Below are 18,776 nucleotides of genomic sequence, written 5' to 3' on the forward strand. Positions count from 1 at the left end.
TGGAGGGTGAGAAGCTGAGCGAGGGCCCTTGGGGATGGCGTGAAAGACAGGAAAATGAGGTGGTGACTAAGGCCCACCCACCTGGGCTGCAATTATTTCATTTTCCTCGAAAATCAGCATCATCAAGATGAACACTTGGCTGATTTCAGGGCAGATTAATGCACTTGATAAGAAGTGCGTTCCCATCCATCACTTGACGAGCGTCCCCGACAGCTTGCTGATTAACCAGCTGGGTTGGGCGGCTTGGCCACGGCTGTTCTCCGAGGGCCGGAGGAACTGGTGGGGGCGGGGGGGGGGGGCTCGCACGTTGTGAACCATGCTCATTTTCCAATTCTTTAGATACAACTTTAATTCCCTGGTAGGGGCTCGGTTGTGTCCCCCCACCCAATTCATATGTCAAAGTCCTAACCCCCAGTACCTAGAATGTGACTCTGGAGACGGGGTCCTTGTGGAGTAATAAGTTAGAATGAGGCCATGAGGGTGGGTGCTAATCCAGTCTGACTGGTGTCCTTAAAAAATAAGGAGAAATGAGGACACAGACACACACAGGGGGAAGATGTGTGAGACACAGAGAGAGGATGGCCGTCTCCAAGCTGAGGAGAGAGGCCCCAGAAGGAATACACCCTGCCCGTACCTCGATCGCCGACTTTCCGGTCTCCAGAACCATGAGAAAACGAAGAGCCGCCCCACCTGTGGTGCTGTGCTGCGGCAGCCGCTGCAGCCTGGCCCGTCCTCCACGCGGCATCTGCAGGAGCCCCGTGCCCTCCAAGCTGCCCACACCGGCCTTTGGGAGCATGCTTCGTCTCTTTCCATCCATACCCTCGAATCTGCATCTCCCCGTTTTCCAGTCACAGGTCCAAAAATAGGGAGCTCCTTCCTCCTGGGAGCAGCCCATCCCCCCTCCGCACCAGACGCCCACTGGCCGGCGTGGCTGTGCTCTGCCCCCTCTGCTGTGCTCTCTGCAGGTCACATCGTCTGCTCTGGGTCACCTCTGAGGAGAAAGCTGAAAGTGATGGGGGCTTGTGATGGAACTATTCAAAAATAGGAGTGGGGGGCGGGTACACCTCAGCGGTAGAGTGAGTGCTTAGCACGCATAAGGTCCTGGATTCAGTCCCCGGTGCCTCCTTGGAAACAAACAAACAAGTAAACCTACTTACCCCTCCCCCCAGGAAACCAAAGAACTCAAAACCAGGAGCGAGAGGGAAAGAGGTGCCACAAGCAGCGGTGTGGGTTTGCTGTGACAGAGCTTAGGAACGGGCGTCTTCGGCCCGTGGGGAGCCCGGGTTCTCTCTCAGGGCCTTGGGGGATTCCCAGCACCCTGGCTCTGAAGGTGGACTGTCCAGAGCCAAGTTCACAAAGCCAGGTGCCAGGGTGCCAGTACTCCATGGGAAGGCCAGCCTGCCACGCAGCCTGGACTTGTGTGGGCAGGACCGGCGCCTTCCCTTTCTGCAGCCGGACGTCTGCGGAAGCTGGGTCTGGACCAAGCGTCGAGTTGGCCCAGAACCGGGGCAAAGGTGGCAAGCCGGATGGGGCGGCTGCTTACTGAGATAGCTCGGTGGGCCGCTGCCCAGCAGCCAGCCCCGGCAGCATGACGGGCGTTACCTGGAGAAGGTTTCCTGTTGACCTCACACCCCAGAAACCCGCTGGCTCAGAGCCCCCCAGAGCGGGGAGCGGGCTAGCTGTGAAGACGCGGTCTTTCAGTCCCACTGGAGCCGAGGTGTGAGCCGTGGGGAGCAGCTGCGTCCCTAAAGTGCCCTGCATCCTGGCCCTGCAAGCCTTCCTGCATGGGAGTCACAGGACACACTTAGAAGGCAGGCTTGTCTTCCTTATTTCCGTGTTTGGGAAGAGGTTTCCTCTTGGTCAGAGCTCAGGATTAGGAGTGAGATAACCAGGAGGGTCTGTGCCCAGGTCTCTCTGCTCACACGGCGGGGCGGCTCGGCCGGCTTCCTCATCTGCCAAGCATGGATGGTTGTGCCTTGGACCGGGGGTCCTGGGAGTTGGGAAGCACCTGGGCGCATGGCAGGTACCCAAGGAGATCACAGCTGTGATGGTTTGGGACAAGCCGAGCTTTAGTTCTGCCCATGTGTCCTCCCCGCCATAGCTCCTCTTCAGAACAAAGAACACTGCCAGGGTGACAGCCTTCTCAGCCCTTGGGTGGTGGTGAGCCTCTGCTGTGTCCTCCCAGGCAGTCTGGGTCGTGCTATGCAGTGAGCGTCTGGGGCGGGGGAGGCAGGGCGAGTGCTCAGCACAGGCTGGGTTTTGGTGCCTGGCATCCTCAGCCAGGCTGGTGGTGCAGCAGCCATGTCTTTTCTGCCTAATGCCATCGGCCAAAGGTCTTGGCACCTCTATCTCCCTCCCACCCTCCGTGACCCTGAACTTGGAGTCTCCTCTGCTCCAAGCAAGAGCCTCCAACGCGTGGCCGGGGGCTTCCTAGACCTGGGGCGGCCGGGGCACCTCTGATCCTGCCCCCTCTGCCTTGTCTTGTGGTTGAGCAAAGCAGGGCTTTAAAGGGAATTTATTTTTCCAAATTGCAGAACAAAGAACATAATGTTTAGGAAGAAAACACATTGCTTACATTTGAGAAAAATTAGCAGCCTTATATAATGAAAGACACTCGAAAGGCCTGACTCAGCCGGGGCTGACATACGTCTTTGACTAGTTTGTGAGATGCTCATAAAATTACATCCTGTTAATTTAAGGCTTCTTATGCTAATTTTCAGTCAGTTTTATTTCCTTACAAAATTTATTGGTGGCCTCCAGGGTCACAGCAGGGTTTGGTCCAAGTATGTGGAATCCTTGTTAAAAACACCAGGAGAGGAAGTAAGACAGAGTTCGGGGTGAGGACCAGGGGGACGGGCGGACAGTGTCAGGGCGGAGCCGGGGCGGGAGGAGGGCAGGCTGTCCGCAGGGCCCCGAGGCCCTGGCTTCAGCACCGAGCCAGGACAATGCAGAGGGACACGCTGGCCTGTTCCAAATAGACCAGAGCAGCCCCCGCCAGGCCCGGCACCCTGGCTTCACAGAGTTGATGACCTTCCCCCCGAGTGGAAATCCACAGCGTCTAGACGGCCCCATGGCTCGAGGAGCTCACCGCACGGCTCTCAGTCAGGAAGAGAGGGCTGCTCTAGATGGACGTTCGGCGGGTGCGCGGGAGGATAGAGCCGCGAAGGCAGGCCGCTTGTGCGGGCTGTCACCCGCCCTGCAGGTTGCAGTGGTCCTTCCGGGGGCGTGGGGGCCTGTGGCTTCCCAGTCCCTTCCACCAGGACGCCAGACTGGCCACAGCAGTGCCAGCACCAGCCCCGTGCCCAGCCCAGTGTCGGCCCTCGGAGTTTCCTGAGAACGCTGGTCTGCCCTCATCTGGGCTGTCTGCGGCTCGGCCGGTCCCCTCCTGTGGCCCAGGATCCGCAGTGGGTTGGGAGCTGGGCTTTGTTTTCATGGATTGTCTTGGGTCTGCTCTCCTCCTCCCGCGGATCCTGCCTTGCCTTTTCCTCCCCATTGTTCTCGTCCACGCGGCACACACTCCCCCAGCTCCTCCTTGGCCACTCAAGGAGACAGAGCCAAATAAAACTCGGACCTGGGTCTCTAAGAGGATGTGGTCCTTTGACATCCTGGAATCTCATGCTTCCCCTTACAGATGGGGAGACTGAGGCCTGTCTTCATGTATCCTTCACTCTGGATCGTGGTGCAGATGCCTATTAGCCATTATTGATGGCGGTGCAGAGTCTCCTGGGGCAGGAGCAGAGGGGTCAGGAGAACTTCTTGGAAAACTTTGTGCTTCCGTGGAGACTGGAAGACTGGATAAGAACTGACCAAAGAAAAGGATGGAAGAGCACGCCAAACAGAGGAAAAGAATGGGCAAAGACCCGGAAACAAGAGACCAGGAATGACTGAGGAAGGGGTCTCCAGGAACGGGGGGGACGTGAAGGAGGGGAGGCTGGGGAGATAGGTGGAGCCATGTCCACAGGACCTGCTGCGGCAGGATGGGGAGTGTGGGCTTCACCCCAGGCAGGTTCTCACCACGGGTGAGACATCCAGGTGTGCATCTCCCGCTGCAGTGGAGAGAATGGGTTAGAAGGGGGCGAGTGGAGTCGTCTGAACCAGGGCACAGGAAGGGGCTGAGGGGAGGGAGGGGCAGGAGAGGCGGAAACAGTGGACTGAGTCGAGGGAGGCTGGTGGATTGGAGTTCCAGAGGGCAGGAGAAGAGATACTGGTCAGCGTGGTGCCTGCTCTGGGTGGCGAGGTCACTGACATTATCTTCACACACAGAGGACCTGGGAGGATGCATGGGGTGGAAGGAGGGGGAGGTGATGAGTTAAAAGTCAGGCTCGGTGATGCTGACCAGCCCGTGAAGTGGCCACCAGGCCCTGCAATGTGGGTCTGGACCTCTGAGGACTCCTGTGGACTGGAGACATATTTCACAGCATCCTTTTACAGTGACACCCGAATCTTCAGGAGGACATGGAGACAGGCAGTTAAGGGAACAGATTGTTCATCAAGGAGAGGTCCTGAGGAGGCTGAGGGTTGGGGTTTGGGGAAGGTGGGGGCTGCAGGGCCTGGAAGTCATGGCTGGAGCTGGGGGTGTGGGGCTCAGAGGAGGCCATGCGGGAGGAAAGGATGGCATTCTCAGCCCTGAGTGGTGAGTGGTGTGGGGTCAAGGAGGCAGACCCAATGAGTGAGTGTGGTCCTCTCCTCCAGGCTGGCCAAGCGCACAAGGAATGACAGTTTGGGACAAGAATTTTGAGGCTTCCAGGAACAGAGCGGTGGCGGGCAGGGTCTGCCTGCCTCCCTGGAGATATCAGGGTGGGGTGGGGGAAGGCAGGGCATACCCGAGGTGGGAGGGGAGGCTCAGGGGGGAGCCCAAGGAGGTATGAAGGAATTGTGGGGGTTCTGGGGGTCAGGTGAGAGATAAGGGGTCTGGAGTGGGGAGGGTGGAAGATGAAAACTTCCGTGTATTAGGAGAAGGGGATGTTTCAGCAAAGGATGTCAGAGAGATTGAACACCCAGGAGCCTGAAAATAAACCTTGATCTAAACCTCACGTGGTATATAAGAATCAACTCAAAATGGAGCAAAGATTTAAATGTAAACATGTACAACTTTTAGAAAAACACATGGCAGAAAAGCCTTGGGATCTAAGGGCTGAGTGAAGAGTTCGCAGACGTGACTCCAACAGCACAGTCTATGAAAGGGAAAATGACAGGTTGGACTTCATCAAAATGAAGAGCCTCTGAGCCGTGAAAGACCCGGTTCTGAGGCAGAAAAAGCAAGATACAGACTCAGTAGCTTGTATCTGACCAAGGCCGTGTGTCTAGAGTATGCAAAGGATTCTCAAAACTCAACAGAATAAAAACAAACAATCCATTAGAAAATGGGTAAAGAACAGGAAAAATTTCAGCCCAGAGGATACACAGACGACAAACAGGCTCATGAAAAAAAAAAGTGCAATGTCATTAGCCAGTAGGGAAATGCAAGTTAAAACCACAGTGAGATATCACTGCATGCCTGTCAGAACAGCCAGAACAAAAGACAGTGACAACCATGAGAAAAACACCCGTGTCCCCCAATGGAAGGACATTCTACAAAATACTTGAAAAAGAATAAATAGTGATAACACCATATGCTGGTGAAGATGCAGAGAAATGAAATTTCTCATACATTTGCTGGAAATGTAACATGGCCACTCTGGAAAAGTTTGGTAAGTTTTTTTTTTTTTTAAACTAAATATAACACTTACCTTAGAACCCAGAAACTGCGGGCCTGGGCATTTATCCCAGAGAAATGAGAACTTCTGTTCACATAAAAGCCTGTGCATGGTAGTCATAGCAGCTGTGATAGCCAGAAACTGGAGACCCAAATGCCCTTCAGTGGATGAATAGCGAGGCCAACACAGTGCATCAGGCTGTGGACCACTTCCTGGCAGCAAAAAGGAGCAGACTGTGGGCACACACAGCAAAGAAGACGGCTCTCAGGGGCATCACACTGGGGGAGGAAAAATTATCTCGAAACCTTACATACAGCATGCTCCAGATGACAAAATCAGAGAACAGATCAGTGGTGGCTGAGGCTAGGGGTGGGAGAGAGGAGAAGGGGGCGGGATGTGACAGTAAGGATGTGGCGAGGGGTGATGAGGTGGTGGAACGGTTCTGCACCTTGATCGCGGTGGTGGTTACATGATGATAAAATCGCATAGAGCTCAATGCACACGTGACGACGCTTGTGCCAAGGATGCTTGGGCCCGCCCCAGATTCGTATACTGAAGCCCTAACTCCCGGGGCAGGTACTAGGAGCTGGGGCCTTTGAGAGTTGAATTAGGTCATGAGGGTGGAGCCGTCATGTTAGGATTAGTGACTGGATAAAAGGGACCCCACTGAGGTCATCTCTCTCCCCTGAGCGAGGACACAGCAAGAAGGTGGCTGTCTGCAAACCACGAAGAGAGTCCTTACAGGAACTGAATCGGCAGCAACTTGATCTTGGACTTCCCAGCCTCCAGAACTGTGAGCAATAGAAGTCTGTTGTTTAAATAAGCCAGTCTGTGTTACGACAGCCTGAACTGACTAAGACGGGGGTAGAACTGGTGAAAAGCGAACAAGGCCCGTGGGTTACACTGAGATCGGCATCCTGATGTTGATGTTGTTCTGCAAGACGTTATCCTTGGGGGAAACTGGGGAAAGGGTCTGTGAGGGTCCATGAGACTCCTCTGTACAATTTTTGCAACTTTCTGTGAATCTGTAATTATTTCCAAGAAAGAAAAAAGAAAGTAAGGGAGAGGACAGATGCTTGGAGGGTTTCTGTCGTGGACAAAGGCCAAGCATCGCAGGGAGATGAGAAGTTGGAAAAATATGTGGCGAGCAAGTTTGTTCCAACCGTGGAGGCGGATCTGCCAGGTCAGACAGGGGGGAGGTTAACTCAGGTAAGGAGGAAGGGGCGAGCCCCCCAAAACTGTCCTGCCGGGAACAGGGTGGGACCCTAAGCCCTGAGTGAGGGTGTGTCCCCTGGCCTCTTTGCTCTCTGCTGTGTGGGAGCAGGTGAATGGGGCAGGGGCAGGGACTTGTGTCACCCACCGCCCCCCGACCTGGGGACCGGCCCTGATCGCTGACGGAGCACAGGGGAGCCCTTTCAGCAGCAACGTTTCCTCCAGGGGAGAGTCTTCTGGAGCCCCGAGCGGCAGCCCGGGCTTCCCGGCAGAAATAAGTAATCACACAGTCTTGCTTTGCATATTAGGAGCTATCTGCATCCCACTCTCCTAAGTTACATGAGGACACCGTTTATCTTTAGCCCGGAGCCACCTGCTTGGTAATCTGTTTCTGGTACCCGATTGATCCCACCACCCTCCCGTTAGCGGGAGGGACGACTGATTTTATTTAAAGCAGTCAGTGCGAGCGCATGCAAGCTGGACGGGGGGCCCAGCGCGTGCGGGTCTCGGCGGCCGCAGCCTTCCCTGCCCTTCTCTGAACGACGGGGCAGTCTACCCTGGGGTCAGGCTGGCGAGGGACACGGAGCCCCAGGAAGGCAAGGCCCTGAACCCCCGCAAGAGGGTGCTGCCTGCAGACCCGGGGGTGAGGACTTTCCCCTGCTGCTCTCCACGGATGTGTCTTCATTTTTAACACTTTGGTCCCTCCTCTGGACAAATAGTCAGTGAAAATTTTGGAAGTGTTTGTACCCATTGCTGCTTAATGTTAGGTAAATTGTGAAATATATGTTGTCTTGGTGGCTTGTATCTCCCGGGTTTGAGCCTCTTGGAGGACAGAGTTGCCTTGTGTCCTGTGTTTATTGAATTGTCCTTAAATAACTTCTTCCCTCGCCCCCCCCCCCATGACTGGGCAGCCACACACATGCACAGACACGCACGGCTCTCTCCCTCTCTCTCTCTCTGAATTCTTCTTCCAGGTCCAGTATGTTTTTCAAACTCCCTTCTAACTTTTGCGCAGAAGTCGAGATCTGCTGTAGGGTGTGTTCCTTCCCACATGGGCTGAATTAAAAAGATACACAGACTCGAGTGATAACCAAACCACGTGAAAACGGGTGGGCATCAGATGTCAGTAACTGAAGGGCTGGAGAAGGTCGCTCTGGGAGGACGTGCACCCTTGGAGGGGCCAGGTCTGGCTCTCGGCAGGCTGCCCCACGGGCTTTACAAGATCAGGGTGCCCATCCCCATCCTCCAGATGAGATGTGAGGACTGGCTGGCAAGCAGAAGGCTGCACCTGCCGGCGAACCCACGGAGCCTCCCGGGACCCTTGACGCAGCTGGGACAGGATTAAGCACACGCCCTGACCACTGGGCGCACTTTGTTCCCTTGCCTGTTGGGGTCTGTTTCTGGTTCTAAAACTTTTTCATCACCCCGACTGAACCACCCTCTGTGGTGGTTAATTTTATGTATCAGCTTGACGGGACCACGGGATGCCTAGATCACTGGGGGAAACGTTCTTTCTGGGTGTGTCTGTGAGGGTGTTCCTGGAAGAGACTAGCGTTTGCGTCGGTGGACTGAGTGGAGGAAACGCCCTTCCCGGTGCAGAGGCGCATCATCCTGCCTGGGAGGACCTAAGCAGGAGACAACAGCAGAGGAAGCGTGAATTCACTCTCTCTGCTTCAGCTGCGACGTCCAGCTCTCTGGCCTGGTGCCCCTGGGTCTGGGGCCGTCTTGGAGGATCTATACTGCCGTTGTTCCTGGGCCCCCAGCCTGCAGCCGTCCCGCTGCGGGACTTCCCAGCCGTCCCTCGCGACAAGCCCTCTCTGTCTCGCTCTCTCTCTATCCTGCTGGTGCTACTTCTCCAGGGGACCCTGACTTACAGGACCCATAGCTATTTTTTTTAATTGAAATATAGTCAGTTTTCAATGTGGTGTCAATTTCTGGTGTGCGGCATAATAGTTCAGTCATACATATACGTACAGACATTCGTTTTCATGTTCTTTTCCATTATAGGTTACTGTAACACATTGAATATAGTTCCCTGTGCTCTGCAGTAGAAACTTGTTTTTTGTCTATTTTATATATACTAGTTAATACCCACAAATCTCGAACTCCAAATGTATCCATTTCCACTCCCTTCCCCCAGTAACCATAAGTTTGTTTTCTATGTCTGTGAATCTGTTTCTGTTTTGTAAATAAGTTCATTTGTGCCACTTTTCTAGATTCTGCATGTAAGTGATGTCATATGGTATTTGTCTTTCTCTGTCTGACTTACTTCACTTAGTATGATCATCTCCAGGTCCATCCATGTTGCTGCAAATGGCGTTGTTTCATTCTTCTTCATGGCCGAGTAGTATTCCATTGTATAAATATACCACAGCTGCTTTATCCAGTCATCTGTTGACTGATATTTGGGTTGTTTCCATGTCTTGGCTATTGTAAATAGTGCTGCTGTGAACATTGGGGTGCAGGTGTCTTTTTGAATTGGTGTTCTCTCTGGATATGTGACCAGCAGTGGGGTTGCTGGGTCATGCGGTAAGTCTGTTTTTAGTCTTTTGAGGAATCGCTATACTGTTTTCCGTAACAGCTGCACCAGACTGCATTGCCGCCAGCCTTGTGGAGGGCAGAGCCCACAGCTGTTGAGCAGACTCTCTCCCCTCTCCCCCCCAGGCCCTGGACGCGACCACTAGCCTACTTTTACCTCTATGGATTTGCCTGTTCTGGATGTTTCGTATCAACAGAATCATGCAATGTGTGGTCTTTTGTGTCTGGCATTGTTCCCTTCGCATCACATTGTTGAAGATCATCCCCATGGTAGCCTGTATCAGAACTTCATTCCTTTGTACTGCTGCATCACACTCCATTGATGGACAGACCGCTTTTATTTGTCCATCCATCCTTTGAGGCTGCCCGGAGCATCTGGGTGGCTTGAGGCCTTCGTCCTGAGAGGCCTTCGTGAATGAGAGCAGCAGGGCAGAGCCTCTGTGTGCCGTCCCCAGCAGGATTCTCCGTGCCTAGAACAGCGCCGGGCGTAGGGTGTGTGCTGAGTCTATATGGGCTGAGTAATGACTGGATGAATGGAGGAGCCCAGCTTGAACAGTGAGTGTGTCTGTGCACTCGCTCCTGGAGGGAAGAGGGTGCGTGACAGCTGCCAGGACCACCTTTGGGAGAAAACACTGCAGTGCTCCGGGGGACGACCATGGGACTTGGAGTGGGGAACCTGGCCATGGAGCCTTGGCTATGCTGGCACGTGGACTTGAACTTCGTCACTTACATAGTGAAATGAGTTTCCCGTTGCTGCAGTAACAAATACCCACACACTCATCGGCTTAAAACAGCAACCTTTATTATCTTACAGTTCTGGAGTCAGATGTCTGCCTTGAGTCTCAGTGGACTAAAATCAAGGTGTGGACAGGGTTGGGCTCTTTCTGGAGGCTTTGGGAGAGTCTGTTTCTTCGACTTTTCCACCTTATAGAGGTACCCATACTCCTTGGCTCATGGCCCCTTCCTGCATCTTCAAAGCAGGGTACCATCTCTCTGATGCTTTGTCCTTCATCTCATCGCTTTCTAAACACAGCCACTAAAGCCTCTCGCTTCTTCATGGGATTAGATTAGGACTACTTGGATAATCCAGGTAATATTCCATCTCAAGATCCTTAACTTTAATCTTCTCTGCAAAGTCCCTTTTCCATGTAAGGTACCATCTTCCCAGATTCCTGGGATAAGGATGTGAACATCTTTGGGAGGGGATTATTCTGTTGATCACAGAAGCCCGTTGGCCTGAGACCTGGTTTCCCCATAGGAGAAGGCAGTCCACACAATTCTAAGATCTTACCCAACTCTTGGGTCAAGTCACTGAAGTGTGAAAGGACAATGGCTTCTAACTTAGTGACAGATTTCTGTCATTATAGGAGCAGGTGCCTGGAGCTCACCCCTGTCTGACCAGATGCTCTCTGAGACTTTTCCACCGCTTTCTTCCGGGTCCCTGTTGCTGGCCTCTGACAGCTTCACCCTTCTGTTTCCACAGGTGAGGGATGTGAGCTTCAGAGAAGCCAAGTAATGTTCCCACGGTGACCTGTCTCCAAAGTGGGAGCCCGTCCCATCCCCCCGACCCGCGTCTGTCTGACTCTGGAGTTGATGGGGTCCTCCACTATTACACCGGTGATTTGGCTGAAATGCAAGTGCTTCGGGGCATTTAAAAATCCAATGAATTTTACATTTTAAATCGATCCTTTTAGGAAGCTGGAAAGTGCAACGAATTTAGTCATTAATTTAAAACTTTTGGAAACAAACTTCCTCCATGAAAGAAAAAAAAAAGTGGAGTGTGTTGGGGGAAGGATTTGTTGATGTGATTTTAATGGTTCAGTCACTGGCTTCCTTAAGTTCTTTGCAGGAGACTGGAGCTGCAGGAAGGGGACCTACGGAATGATGTGCGGCAGCTGGAGCTTCGGAAGCTGGGACAGCTGCTTCCGGGCGTCCACGGCCTCAGTCCGCACGCTCCTCCCGGGGCGGCCGCGCGCAGGTCCTGCCACGTGCTGGAGAAGATCCCCCCGCCTGCGCGACTTCTCAGATGCAAAACGGGGGGCTCACCAAGCCCCCACAGTGTGCGATGAGCTCTTCTTCTTGACCAAGTCCTTCCCTCCTCCTAGGGCTTCTCTGGGAGTCTTGAATTAGCCACAAAGCCTGAAGGCCCTGGGAGGGGAGGACGGTGAGTACAAAGGTCCCTTTGGCTTGGAAATCACCCTTTCAGTAGTTCCAACGGGTGTGTTTCAAGGGACTGAGTTCTCTGAGCAGAGGGCAGGACTGTGCACGTGTAAACTGCAAGGGGTCGAGGTCTAGGGCAATGCTTCCCTCCTGCTAAGCCTTGCAGAGCCACTCGTCTGCAGGTGGGCCCAGAAGGCAGTGGGATGGGCTTGCTGGCACGATCCCAGAGTGAAGCCGTCCTTACAGGCTCCCTTGTTGGAGCTTTGGAGGTGTCGCATGGGGTCTTGGTGGTCTAATCCATAAATGGGTGGGTGTCACCTATTCCTGCAGGTGTATCTTTATTCAACAAATGCGTATTGGACATGCTGAGAGCTCCGGGACTGAAAGGGAAACAAGAAGTCCTTCCTGCCCTCCAGGAGCGTCCAGTCCAAGGGGAGAGACCCTCCCGCAGGCAGACTGCTGCCGTGTAGCCTGTGACACGCGACCTCGGTTTGTTGATCTCTTCATTCATTCATCAAGTGCTTCTTGCAAGCGGCTTCTGTGCCAGAAACCGTGGGTGCTCACCAGCGTGGAGTCCACAGGTAGCAGGGAAAAGAGCAGTGAGATTGTCAAACATCGCTCGTTGGGTGGTGAGCAGACGTGAACCTGTTGAATAATTCTTTGAGAATCACTGTTGAGAGAAGACACTGCATCCACTTTGGCCGAATGAGACTATTTGAAACTTTATACTTGATAATCACATTTCAGATACAGCAAATAACAGATACTCTTTGTTTACCCCTGGATTCATTGACCATTGACTGTGCACCGATTAAGTACCAGAAGCTGGTCTTCACAAGGAACACGGGCGTGAGGGAGACACAGCTCTGGCTCTTGAAAGCTCATGGAGGGTTGGGGAGAAGACACGTTATAGCCTGAGATCATAAAACCAACACCCACCCACCCATCAGGCTACAGTGAGCGCCTGGAGCTCTGCCAGTGCTGGTGGTTGATCTGGGTTCTCTACCCCTTTGGGTACCACCATGCACTGGATAGCTGAGTGACTTCTGGTGATCTTTGTTGTCCCACTGCCTGACAGCGCTACTTAGAGCTGGAGAGGGCTTCATTTTGTGAGACGGTGGACCTCAGCTCAAACCCAGGTCATGGGGACTCTTCGAGACCCATTTTCATGGGGCAGCACAGCCCCAGGGTCAGGAGGAAAAGAGGCAATTTCTACTCTTTGAACAGAATCAACAGGTACATCCAGGACATTCTCTTCTTGGATTTGGCTCTCACTGCAAAGGTGACATCTTGGAAACTTGGTCCTTTTAGGAAAGCTGGAACATGCATGCAATTAATGTATTCATTCATTTAAAGGCTTTGGAAACAGACTCTCTCATTAAAACAAAAAGCGGAAGCGGAAGGGGGATGGATGAGGAGGGTGTTATGGATTGAATTATGCAGCCCCCCCCACCCCCCGCAAAAAGATATGCCGAAGTCCTAACTCCAGGTATTTCAGAATGTGGCCTTATTTGGAGATAGACTCACCGCGGGTGGAATTCGTTAAACTAAGATGAAGTCATATTGGAGTTGGGTGGACCTCTAACCCAATAGGACTGGTGCCCTAACAAGAAAAGGAAACAGAGACAGACGCAGAGAGAGAGAGTGCTATGCGAAGACGCAGACACAGGGAAGGACGTTGTGGGAAGGCAGAGGCCGAGGTGGGAGGGACGCGACTGCAGGCCCAGGAGCTGAGGGTGGCTGGCCACCACCAGGCAAGGAAGGGGCCTTCCCTGCAGGTTCCAGGGAGCACAGTCCTGTCGACTCCTTGATTTCAGAGATCTGGCCTCCAGAACTTTGAGATGACAAATTTCTGTTCCTTTAGGCTGCCCAGTCTGTGCTCCTTCATCATGGCAGCCCCAGGACAGTAACAGAAAGGGGACCCAGCCATCGCCACCCGGCCCTGACAGCCTGCGGGGGTGAGGCGCAGCTCTGGTGGTCCTGACTACCGTTTATGTTGGTTTCTTCTCCCTTTACGCTTGGGAGCCAGAGCCCCGCTCCTCTGCACACGAGAGAATTCTCGGGCCTGCCCAGGACCTGGGGCCCGGGACGGAAGGCTCTTTCCAGAGTCAGAGCTGGTCTCAACTCTCCACTCACCCTGTGTGCCTGCCCACCCCCTCCAGCAACAGGTCTTCCCCAGGCGCTGGGGGGCCTAACGTGTAGACCTGAGCGCATCAGCACGTCCTGCCTCTGGGCTGAGCGTTCCTATGTGTCTGCGGAAGAACAGAGGTAAACTGAGTCCAGGCTGGCTGGGCCCGTGCTCCGAGCTCTCCACTCTCTCCCCCTGGCCTCCCTCCTGCTCCTCCCTGTGCACCTGCCCCACGCCCGCTGGGGCCATGCCTTCCTGTCCCCTCTCCCCTGGGCTTCGAGGTGCCTCCTCCCCTCTTTTCTTGACAAGTTTGCAGGGGACCAAAGCCACATCACAGGGACCAACTTCCTGCTTCTGTCTGAGGCTACATGACATCCGCTCATTTCCAGAAACGAGCCTCTTACCTGTTTTCCCATGAAGACCATGGGCGTCTTGCCTCTGCAGCTGCGGTCCTGTGCGAAGGGGCCATGCCTGGGTGATGTCTGGAGCCCCTCAGGCCAGGGAGTCCACAGTGCAAACCTGGTCCTTCCCAAGGGTCTTCACTGCTCCCTTGGAGGGGCAGACAGCTGAATATGATATTTATCTCCTGCAAAAGAAGACATCACCTATGAAAGCACAATGCTACTATACAACTTTGATAGAATAATTTTAATTACTACGCAGTCTATACTCAGATGTACCTGTGTCCCCAAAATATTCTTTATTTTTATTTATGTATATTTTTACACATAGATATATGTGTATATTATATATTATTATACTGTATATACTATTTTATAATATATTACATTGTATTATATTTTTAGTTAAATTAAAATTTAAATATTAAAGTATATAAGATATATTACATACATATGAAAACATATATAATATAAAACCTAATAAAATACATCATAAATTAAAATACATAAATAAATGTATGATATGAAAATATAGTCAAATATATTACATGAAAATATAGAAATTGATTCTATTCAAATTCCCAAACACTACCACAAGAGGTGGTGGGCACCCAGACGAGGAAAAGATGCAATCAAGGCGGGCTTCCCAGGGGGGGTGACATTGGAGCTGTCTTAGAGTACATACAAGTTCTGGAGTGGGGGTTGCTCACTGGAGTCAGGGGTTGGGGCTTGCCAAGCAAAGGGACGTGAACTGACTCTGATCCAGTGTGTTCGCTGAGTGCCTCCTCAGGCCCGGGCCTTGTGCTAAGCCCTGGGCTCGCCTGGTGAACAAGAGAGGTAGCCCTGGCCACAGGCTGCTGACAGCGCAGGGCGAGGAGACCCCGAGAACTTCCAAGGGTCCGTGTGAGGAACAAAGGTGCAGTGGCGTGGCCTGGTGGGTAGGAGAATGTTGGAGCCCCGGAGGGCTTTGTCCTGCGGAGGATGGGCACCACTTCAGGACTCGAGGGGTGAGGACAGCGCCCAGGGTGGGGCCTGAGAACCTGGAGGCAGTGGGGCTGGACAGGCACTCGGCCCTTGGTTCCATGCAGAGGCCCTGGGAGATGGCACTGAGTCGGGCAGGGGCAGCCTGCGCTCTGAGCTCAGGAAATTGGCCACATTTGCCAAAAAGTTATCTTGTCTCTGCTTCAGAAATTGGGGAGAGGCTGGACGTTAGGACTAGTGCCTTCTCTGGATACCCGGGCCAGAGAGGCTGCACCCGCCAGGGGGCGCCAGTGCTCTCGGCAGAGCACTCTGGGGTGGGGCAGAACCAGGGGGCCGGCGAAGTCCTCCCCACCCTCTTGCCCCCTGCACCCCCTGGACCCTCTAGAGCAGAAGCATGGCAGCCCAACCCTCTCCTCTGGAGCCCGGTCCCCAGGCTGCCTTCCCTGGCCCAGGCCATGGTGTGGAGGGCAGGCCAGGCTGGGGGATGACCTTGACCTTTCCTTTGTAGCTAGGAAACGTGGGCTTTGGGCCAGGATTCTCCCTCCTTCCCCTTTTCCAGACCCACAGCCTTCAGGTCTCACTTCCTTTCTTGAGTTCCTCTGGGTGCTCCTTTGCCAGGATGGACTCCATCCACGGTCACCAGGCAAACGCTCCCCCATCCCCTCATTCACTCCTCCATTCTGGAAGGAAAGGGGGCACTGGGAACAGGCCACCTTGTTTTTCCATCTCAGTCCCCCTCCTGCAACACCAGCCTCGTGCGGTTCCAGAAGCCAGGTGACCGAGTCCCACACCCTCACTGCCTTCCCTGCTCTCCAGCCCAGACCCCACTGCCCCTCCTGTCATCTCCAGTCCAGACCAGGGCTTGGCCAACCACTGCCCCTCCGGCCGCATCCACCTGCCCTCTAGTTTGGGGAGTAAAGTTTTACTGGCAGATAGCTAAGCCTGCTGGACACGGTGACTCTGGGTCGTGGTAGAGGTGGTTAGCTGCACCAGGGAGTACATGGCCCTCAGCACCTAAGACAGTTACCATCCAGGCCGTCGCAGAGAAAGTGAGCTGGCCCCTGGCCTTCCCACTGTCTGTCTCTGCCTCCCACCAGAAGGGACACTCAGACACTCAGATCTCTTCTCCCCTCCGAGGAGAAGCCCCTAATTGCTGAGGCCCAGCTCCCATTTGCCCTCAAGGTGCACGTGCTCGGAGCCCCTGCCTGCCCACTGTGGGGTCCCCTCAGCGGGACACTGCTCCCTGAGCCTGGACGCTCCTTGTCAGTGAGCGTAGCAGGGGCTGGCAGGTACAGGGGGTGTCAGGAGTGGCCATGAAGCCCCCGGTCCTGGGAGGGGGCAGCTGGGCATGTGGGTGGGGACACAGGGCTCAAAGGCTGCATCCAGGCACTCAATGACATCTGTTTCTGCACAGTGAGACCCTGTTCCAACTCAGACTCAAAGTAGAAGGGGGTCTCCCAACCAAAGGGGCCTCAGACCCCTGCCAGGGTCCTTGTGCCAAACACAGAGCCCAAAACCAGTGCAAGATACTGGCGCGCGCCTAAGCAGTGCTGCCGTGAGCTTCGGGTGTGCGTGTCTTCTTGAGCTGGAGTTTCCTCCGGACGCAGAGCCCTTGTGCCTGAGCTCAGACCAGCATCTGTGTGGTCACCCCAGGGGGCTGCGGGGATACATCGTGGGAGCTATGGCCCAAGGCCGCCACGGGGCAGGCGGGAGGGGCCGGGAGCACTCCACAACCTTCCTCTGCCACGTGGCTGGAGGGCCTCGTCGGCCTCCCGGGGAGGAGAAAGTGAGTGTTTATGCTAGAACCCCGCAGAGATGCCTAGAGATCAATCCGGTCAATATACCCCGTGTGTCTGGTGTGGCTGCGGCCGAGTGTGGGCCTTTAAGCGTGTTCTCTTGTGTGTGTGACCCCAGGACTGTGGGCCCCCGGGACCCGGGTGGCAGGCTCAGCCTGCCCGTGGCTCAGTCAGTCTGAGAAGGGTGCTGAGATGGACCCTTAGTCTGGAGGGGCTCCTCTGTGCTTGAGAGAGATGTCACTGCCTGCCCGCAGGGGAGACCGTGCTGGTTTTCTGTGTGTGTGTGTGTGTGTGTGTGTGTGTGTGTGTAGTTGACTTACAATGTTGTTAGTTTCAGTTAGCACAGCGATTCAGTTATAGCTACATACATTCCTTTTCGTTACAGAGTATTACAAGCTATCGAATATAGCTCCCTGTGCTGCGCAGTAGGACCTTGTTGTTTACCTGTTCTGGGTATAGTAGTTTGATCTGCTAATCCCAAACTCCTAATTTATCCCCTGCCCTCCCCACCTTCCTCTTTGTTAACCACAAGTTTGTTTTCTGTGTCTGGAGTCGCTTTCTGTTTTGTAAATATGTTCCTTTGTGCTATTTTTCTAGATCCCACATGTAAGTGATATCATATGATATTTGTCTTTCTCTGTCTGACTTAGTATGATCATCTCCAGGTGCATCCATGTTGTTGCAAATGGTATTGATCCATCCTTTTGTATGGCTGAGTTCTACTGCATTGTATATATACACCGCACCGTCTCTATCCAGTCATCTGTCAATGGACATTTAGGTCGCTTCCACGTCTGGGCTACTGTAAAGAGTGCCGCTCTGAACATTGGGGTGCATGTGCTCTTTTTGAGCTGGAGTTTTCTCCGGACACACGCCCAGGAGTGGGACTGCTGGATCATATGGTAGTTTTGTTTCTAGTTTTTTAAGGGTCCTCCCTACAGTTTTCCATAGGGGCTGCACCAAATTATGTTCCCACCAACAGTGTGGGAAGAGTCCCTTTCTCCACACCCTCTCCAGCATTTACCATTTGTGGCGTTTTTAATGATGGCCATTCTGACTGGTGTGAGGTCAGATCAGCAAATAAGAATACAAGATGTCCCGGTTATCCTTGAATTTCCAATGAACAACAAATGACGTCTTAGTCTAAGTGTGCCCCAAACACTGCATATCTATTAGAAGCTCACATTTAACTCATATTTTATCCGGCAACCCTGCAGGAAAGGCTGAGATCTGGCATTGGCCGTTTGGGGAAACTTCTGTGATGGGAGGACAGCCACCCCTGTGCCCCCTGCCGGCTGGCTGCCCTCACGGTCACCTTGGCCATGAGGGACCACTCTGCCTCTCATTCACAAGGGCTTTTCTCTTCTGGGCACTCTCTTTCCTGAAATAGCAACTCTTGAAAATGTGCTGCCCTGGGGGCCCCTGGCCCAGCCCCCCACCCCTACCCTGGCCTTCTGGGCGCCTGCATCCCCATTGGCCCAGGGGGCTCTTCCCTCTGGTTCTCCTCCTCCAAACAAAAGGCTCGAGTGGGCTGGCTCGGGGCCCTTCCCACTGCGGCCTGGGAGTGGACACACAGTCCAACCCCGGGGGGCCTGAAGGGTCCTCTCCAGGGGGTGCAAGGGCTACACTCCCCGGTGGCTCCCAGGCCCTCCAGATCAGACCTTGAAGTTCTAAATTCACAAAGTGCCTGAGCTACGAGGACCCCCAGGCCATGCCAACCCAGATGCGGCAGCCGAGGCCGGGGGCTGGGCTGTGACCCGGCAGAGGACAGCGGGAGATGCAGGTGGATGGAGGTGTCTCTGGGTGGGTGTGTGAAGGGCTGGTCAGTTGAAGGGGGCTGGTTCCTTCCTCTCCGAGGCTGGTG

The 18,776-nt window shown here is 53.9% G+C and overlaps 1 long non-coding RNA gene across 2 annotated transcripts; it reads left to right on the plus strand.

The window, feature by feature from the left end:
• The first annotated feature begins 6,267 nt into the window (after nucleotides 1-6,267).
• On the plus strand, nucleotides 6,268-13,071 carry LOC141577870 (uncharacterized). 2 transcript variants are annotated; one of them, XR_012507341.1, is made up of 3 exons: nucleotides 6,268-10,307; nucleotides 10,930-11,610; nucleotides 11,937-13,071. It is a non-coding gene; the product is annotated as an uncharacterized LOC141577870 (long non-coding RNA). The 2 variants fall into 2 exon arrangements; XR_012507340.1 differs by having other exon boundaries at nucleotides 6,268-11,610.
• Nucleotides 13,072-18,776: the final 5,705 nt, after the last annotated feature.

Source organism: Camelus bactrianus, chromosome 6, assembly GCF_048773025.1.
Source record: "Camelus bactrianus isolate YW-2024 breed Bactrian camel chromosome 6, ASM4877302v1, whole genome shotgun sequence".
Lineage (NCBI taxonomy): Eukaryota > Metazoa > Chordata > Mammalia > Artiodactyla > Camelidae > Camelus > Camelus bactrianus.